This window comes from Astyanax mexicanus, chromosome 11 (assembly GCF_023375975.1).
Source record: "Astyanax mexicanus isolate ESR-SI-001 chromosome 11, AstMex3_surface, whole genome shotgun sequence".
NCBI classification, from domain to species: domain Eukaryota; kingdom Metazoa; phylum Chordata; class Actinopteri; order Characiformes; family Acestrorhamphidae; genus Astyanax; species Astyanax mexicanus.
In genome coordinates this window covers 48976916-48985175 of record NC_064418.1, presented here as the reverse complement: position 1 = coordinate 48985175, position 8260 = coordinate 48976916, and positions in this window count along the sequence as shown.

Sequence of the window (8260 nt, the reverse complement as noted above, 5' to 3'; positions counted from 1 at the left end):
TTAATAATTATTATATTTTATGTATTTAATTATATTCACTATTACAAGCTTAGTCTTTCAGAAGAATATGAATGAGAAAAGGTGCAATTCATTGTGATGAATCACAGAAGACGATTGATACCTGTAATAATAAAGTAATTGCACATTACTTTCAACAAGCAATGACCTTTAAATTGGAATTGGAATATAACATGTTTAATATCTTAAATAAATGCTGTAATATTAAGGTCTGAGTAAAATGATTGAGGTTATGTTTGTGTGTATAAGGTACAGTAAGTCAGAAATGTAGATCTTGTTGCAGGTTTGGTTCAGACTGTGAGGGGTTCTGATCCAGCAGATAATCCCTAAAGAAGCCGGGCTGAACTCTCCTCCTGCCCTCTAATGTTCTGCATCCTCTCCCACCAAACCCAGTGATTACAGAACACACCCACCATCCTAAACACCGTTTATACACTTCACACAGTTCTCAGCTTTAAATACAGGATAAAACTGCTCTACTGCTCTCCGAAAATAACCTTTAATAGATCTTACACTGTACCAGACTGAAGTTAATTCAGTGTTTTTTATTATTATAAAATGTTCTGTATTATAGATTAATACTAAACTCATCCAAACTATGAAAAAAAACACATTCATTTACAGGGCCATCTTAAAAAATTAGAATATCTTTAAAAAAAAAAAGTTACTTTATTTCAGTAATTCAGTTAAAAGTGCGAAACTCTATAACTCATATATTATATAGATGTGTTAAACACAGAGTGTTTAAGTCTATTTTAAGAGTTTATATTTTTATTGTTGATGATTATTTATGGCTTACAGCCAATGAAAACCCATAAATCAGTGCCTCAGAAAATTAGAATATTATACAGTATAAGACCAATTGGTACTTTTAGCAGTGGTGTGGGCAGTGTGCCAAGTCCTGCTGGAAAATGAAATCCACATCTCCATAAAAGCTGTCAGCAGAGGGAAGCATGGAATGCCCACAAAATCTTACAGCACTTCATGCTTCCCTCTGCTGACAGCTTTTATGGAGATGTGGATTTCATTTTCCAGCAGGACTTGACACACTGCCCACTTTACTGCCAAAAGTATCAAATGGTCTTATAATTTAATATTCTATTTTTTTGAGACACTGATTTTTGGGTTTTTATTGGCTGTAAGCCATAATCATACATACTAACAATAAAAGAAATAAACACTTTAAATAGATCACTCTGTGTTTATTATATATATATAATATATGAGTTTCACATTTTGAACTGAATTACTGAAATAAAGTAGCCTTTTCAAAGATATTCTAATTCAAAGGGTTCAAGTATTTTTTTTCTTTACTTAGTTGGTTATTTCTTGCTTTTCATAACCTGGATTCGAACATTACTCAAATATTCACTATTCACTGTATACCTGTAACTCTACCTCTTCACTACTTTACTTTAACTGATGCTCTCAAACACTTTATTAAGAGGCAAGAAATTCAAGTAATTAACTCTTGATGAGTTCAGCACAGCTGTTAACTGAAAGCCTGAATTCCAGGAGATTCTAAAATAAAAAAAAACATATTCTGGTTTGTTTAACACTTTTTTTGTTTTCTAAATAATTCCATCTGTTTTTCTTAATAGTTTGGATGAGTTTAGTATAAATCTTCTTATATTTTATTTTAATTAAAATAATTAAATTACTTTTTAAATTATTTTTGTGATTTACTTAAAGAATGACATTCAAAAAAGTTATGGCACAGCAGAATGTAAATTGATCAAAAGGTGTTACCTGAGATAAATTGAAGGTAACGCTCATTTTCAGTGCAGCCGAGCATTATACAGAAAAAGGGAATATTTGAGAGAATTAATTTTATATTTAGAAGTATAGCAAAAAAATAAAATCAAATAAAAACGAGACAATAAATTTAACTATAAATATAATACATGAAAAAAAAAATAATAAAAGAAACAGGGAACAGCCTAGTGCAAAATTCCAAATTATAGTATCAACATTAACATTTAAATATTTTAACATTATAGTCATTATAGCTTTTAGTAAAATGTGTTTTGGGGAGGGGGAGGGGCGGGGTTAGTGCACTATACGACTCTGTGGGCGTGGCCTAAGCTTTTGTTCTTAATGGATTTATTTTTTCTCCTTACATTACTTTTACTTTTATACTTTAAATACTTTTTGAAAAAAAAAGTACTTAAAAAAATATTTTACTAAAAGAGTAAAGAGCTTGAGTTGATACTTTTTCAACTTCTGAAGAAGTATTTTATTAAACACTAGTATCTATACTCTATATATTACTCTACCTACAGAGTAATGAATGGAGATCTCCAGCAGCTCTATAGGCAGCATCAGGCCTGTAGGGGTCAGTAGAGGTACATGAAATACTCCATTATGCTCTAAACAGCAGTGTGTGTGTTTGTGTGTGTGTGTGTAATTTTTGCTGGTTTATTATAATAACAGTTGTAATTAAATGATATTTATTTACTGTAATATTTGTGTCGTATTTATGATCTACAGCTTCTCCAGTCTGAACCAACACCTCGTAATCCACCCTCTCAGACCTGAGGAGCCACACCAGGGGCGGCCGCTGAGTCTGGGCGGGTGAGGAAAGCAGCTGGTTGGCAGTTATTTATATCCAGAGCCTTTAAAAGCCCTCAACCACACACCACACACACACACACACACCCCACACACAGCCTCTAACCATGGAGTTCAGCCTAAAGCCTGGGGCAGCTGGAGTTAACAGTGTGTAATTATTCTCTGCTCTTTTTCCTCACAGCAATAAAAAACAGAAAAAAAAAACACCCAGAAATCCTCTAATCTACACACTTACAGCACACTCCCCAGTGCTGAGGTGACAAAATATTACTTATAGTAGCTGGATTTCCCTCAAAACTCCACCCAAAAGCAGAAAAATACAACTGTCCCCTGTCTACAGTTAAGCATGGGGGTGGTAGCATCATGGTACAGGGATGCATAAGTGCTGCCAGCACTCACAGCAACAAAAAGAAAAAAACACCCAGAAATCGTCGCTTTTTACAAACAGCACGCTTCCTAGTGCTGAGGTGACAAAATATTACTTATAGTAGCTGGATTTCCCTTAAAACACCACCCTGAAGCAGAAAAATACAACCGTAACTTGCCTACAGTCAAGCATGGGGGTGGTAGCATCATAATCCAGATATGCATAGGTGCTGCCGGCACTCAAAGCAACAAAAACCCTAAAAACAACCCAGAAATCCTCTAATCTACACACTTACAGCACACTCCCCAGTGCTGAGGTGACAAAATATTACTTATAGTAGCTGGATTTCCCTTAAAACACCACCCTGAAGCAGAAAAATACAACCGTCCCTTGCCTACAGTCAAGCATGGGGGTGGTAGCATCATAGTCCAGAGATGCATAAGTGCTGCCGGTATTCACAGCAACAAAAAACAGAAAAATAAAACAACCCAGAAATTCTCATTCACACACACAGCACACTCCCCAGTGATGTGTGTGGCAGTGACAAAACATTACTTATAGTAACTGGATTTCCCTTAAAACACCACCCAAAATCTGGAAAATACAACAAAACCAGAATAAAATCTCACTACTGTAAAAAACAGACAGAAAAAAACCATATCTAATAAATTGAAATTGACTGAATCAGTCTCCAGAATGTGTGGTGGTGCCCTCATAAGGAGTACCAAGAAACTGCCCCCTGTCTACAGTGAAGCATGGTGGTGGTAGCATCATGGTTGTTTCAGGGATGCACAAGTGCTGCTGGCCCTCCATCAACGTGATAATGGCGCAAAAAAAACACTTTTCCCAAAAGCCCCGTGTAAACCAGATTCAAAACTCCTTACTGTCTAAATAGAAAATAAATCTGCATTGAGTCCCTTATAGTCTACGGATTAATCTGACAAATAAACCAGATTTAAATCCCCTTAACCGTTTAAACAGACAATAAAGTTCCTCTAAATTTGACCAATAAACCAGACTCAAAACCCATTACAGTGTGAACAGGCAAAAAAAAAAAAGGCAAAACTCCTTTCAGTCTCAATAATTCAATAATTCAATAATTACATTGTGAACAGATAAATGAACCAGATTCAAAACTCCTTACCGTCTAAATAGATTCAAAACATATTATAGTGTGAACTGACAAATATACCAAATTCAAAACTCCTTACAGTCTTAATAAATTTAAAACCCATTACACTGTAAACAGACAAATAAAACAGAAACAAAACTCCTTCCAATACAAATAGATTTAAAATGCATTACAGCAAGAACTAACAAATAAACCAGATTTAAAACCCATTACAATGTGAACAGTCAAAACACCTTCCAGTCTAAATAGATTCAAAGCTCATTACAGTGTGAACAGACAAATAATCCAGATATAAAACTCCTTCCAGTATAAACAGATTCATAACTCATTACAGTATAAACAGACAAATAATCCAGATTCAAAACTCCTTCTAGTCTAAACAGATTCATAACTCATTACAGTATGAACAAACAAATAACAGAAAAATAAACCAGATTCAAAACCCATTACCATTTGAACAGACAAATAAACAAAACTCCTTCCAATCTAAATAGATTCAAAACCCATTACAGTGTGAATAGACAAAACACAGTCAAAACGCCTTCCAGTCTAAATAGATTCAAAGCTCAATACAGTGTGAACATACAAATAATCCAGATTCAAAACTCTTTACATTCTGAACAGACGATAAAAACAACAATTTTTCACCATCTAAAAAGACAAGAAAAGCAGAACTGAATTCCTTACAGACTGATCTGACAAATAAACCAGATTCAAAACCCTTTACACTCTACACAGACAGTAAAACAACTCAACATCCTCACAGTTATTGGCAGCATCTTCTTAATAATATCTTTTTAGAAGCTCTAGAATCGTCCTCCTCCCTCTCAAACCCGAACCTAAAACCGGTCCCTGTCTCAATTTCTTTAATCTTTAAAATCCGTCTTCATCCCGACTCATCCTCCTCGACTCTACTGAAGTGGATTCAGGGAGTGAACTGGGTTAGATCACCCTGCAGGATACATGCCTTCACCTGGTCACTTTATCTGAGGGAAACAGCAGGATTTCCTCCAACTGCTGTGAGAAATCCAGAGGGCTTCTCATTAGCAGTCAGCGGACGATTTATCAGAAACGCCTGTATTGTAGCTGATCATCTGTTATTTTATATATATATTTAATTTTTTTTACAAATCATAAGCAAGCCTCTTTACCCTTACATGCAGCTTTTATATTAAAAATATTTTATGTAAACATAAAATAATCTCCTTATATTTCAGTAAAAAGCAGCAGTCTAATTTTTTAAAAGCTAAACTGAAAGCAAAAGCATTTCTGAGTGGAGAAGAAAATGGATAAAATATTGTGTTTAATGGTAACAGTGTTCTGGAACCACCGTCCCTGCTAAGCCCAATAATATATTCATTCTTAAAAAAAATGGGGTGTCGGGTTGCTTTTTTCACGGGAGTTCTTCTTCTTCTGGCCATGTCACGCGTATTTTTTATGTACTTACGTCACACGTACAGTCTCTAAAAGAGGATCTGGCTCAGTTTTACTGAACGCGAGCGGCTGGTGGAGCAATGGGGACTTCAGAAGAGGAAACTCAGAGATCAGTAGATCCAGTAAAACCAAAGAAACGAAGGAGTGAAGTTTCTGACTGAGCTCTCTCTCTCTCTCTCTCTCTCTCTGATTGAACATAACCTGGAATCGGATTTATCCGCTCTGAAAGGAGACCGCATCACACCCGCCCAGTTTAAAACGATTTTTTCGCATGCTCTGTGCAATTACCCATTCTCACCAGAGAGGGAGCTAAATCCCCCAAATCCCAAAACTTACTTATATGAAATAGTTAGTAACAGGTGATTCAATCTGCAGCTTCAATATGGCTACGTTCACATTACCAGTCTGAAGTGACTCAAATCTGAATTTTTGCTCAATTTGTCTCAGATCTGAATTTTTTCATTGCTGTGTGAACGTGCCAAATCTGTGCCAATTTTTTTTTTTTCAAATCAGATTTGAGTCACTTATTCATATGTGGTCCTAAATCGGATACGTATCTGAGCCTTGTTCATGCAACATGAATGTGAACAGTCAAATCATGTGGAATTCATGCGTCTTTTTTTAGGCTTTTACGAATTAGCATTAGCATTAGCGCTACGTGCTGCTCTCTCGTACCCACACATCTCTATCTCTTGTTGCAGCTGTGCAGCTATAGCTGCAAAAAAAAAAAACAGCAAAAGCAAACCGCCTGGGCTTTTGTCTCCTCCTGGACCTGAGCATGAACTTCAGAGCAGCTGTTTCCTGTTTCTCCACTCCAGCAAAAGATGCTCCACATATGAGCTGCTAACTCATCCATTTCCCTTTATAAAGCTACGAGTCTCTCCTCTCTCTAATATGAGGGTTTTTTGTTGTTGGTGAAGAAGGAGGTGTTTATACAGGTATCAATGTGCAGCATGTGAGACGATTCAGGAACAGATTCTGTGTTCACATTCAAAAAAAATGATTTGAGAAAAGTGGCTTGTAATGTGAACAGGCTAGATAATTCTCTTTTTCTGATATTTTGATGTTAAAAAAACTCATACAGCAAACTCAAAACAGGAAATATTGGATATTTTTGTTATCTGCCAATTATTTTTTGCAGCAGTGAAAGTCAGTGGAAGTGCAAGGTCAGAGTTTCTAATAAAGTGGCCGGCCAGAATGAAAGTTCTCGATGTTAGTTGATGAATTAAATTATACGGTGCGTCCTGCATTATTTATTCACACCACAGATCACAGATACGACCCAATCTGCACAACCAGCTACAACTCATCTGTTCTGCATCTGATTACAAATATTGCAACCTTTTATAGTAAACACATCAAATACAGAGCTGTATATCCACCACAACTACACACACACACACACACACACACACTAATACACACACACACATACACACACTGATACAAAATACTTTCCGGCTCTTTCTGATACTTAAAAGTTGGTACAAATAAAGAAATGAGGACAGCCAGGATCAGCTAGGAAACTTTCTGATATTTATCATGTAATTTTATGACAATAAAAGGCTTCTATAACTGTTCAGCCTGGAGTTACTTTATTTCAGTAATTCAGTTCAAAATCTAAAATAATTTTAAATGTATATTCATTTTATTGTTGATCTTTATTGTTATTATGGCTGACAGACAATAAAAACTCAAACCAGTGTCTCAGAAAATTAGAACTAATAACTAATTAGACCAACTGGTACGTTTGGCATCATGGGTAGTGTGCCAAATCCTGCTGGAAAATGAAATCCGCATCTCCATAAAAGTTGTAAGTAAGAATTAAATTACATTTAATGGACATTTAGTTGAATGTTAGTTGACCATCTACAAGGCATTAACAATAGAGTATCCAAATAAAGTGTTCCTATGTATTTTGTGTTAGTCAAAAGCCTTAAAAATATTTAAATATATATATTTATTCAGATGTAAGCTGTAAGATACAGGTGTTGGAGAATGAAACTGAAACACCTGTTTTTAGAGCACACTAATTTATTGAGGTGACGGACAGTTCTGGTGGAAACAGGAGAGTTGAGGTGCACATTGAATTCTGCGTGATTTGATCAGCCGTGGTTTTATGTTTTTTGGATACAATCCGGGTTAGCACCCGAACATCCCTTTCAGACAGCTTCCTCTTACAGCGTCCACAGTTAATCCTGTTGGATGTGGTTGGCGCTTCTTGGTGGTATGCTGACATTACCCTGGATACCGTGGCTCTTGATGCATCACAAAGACTTGCTGTCTTGGTCACAGATGTTCCAGCAAGACGTGCACCAACAATTTGTCCTCTTTTGAACTCTGGTATGTCTCCCATAATGTTGTGTGCATTGCAATATTTAGAGCAGAACTGTGCTCTTACCCTGATAATTGAACCTTCACACTCTTACAGCTCTTACTGGTGCAATGTGCAATTAATGAAGATTGACCACCAGGCTGCTCCAATTTAGCCATGAAACCTAAAATCCCACACTAAAATGATGACAGGTGTTTCAGTTTCATTGTCCAACACCTGTATGTACACATGTATACCATAAGCTCAATTATACACAGCAGTACTGTTGGTATTTTGGCGTAAGATAAGTAAACGATTCGCTCTGTCCCGTCCTCTTATCTGCTGTGAGGTGTCACCGTCTCGACTATCGTCTCAGGGAGGGACGGGTTATTTACGACAGAGTAACATGTTGTTATGCGCAGCT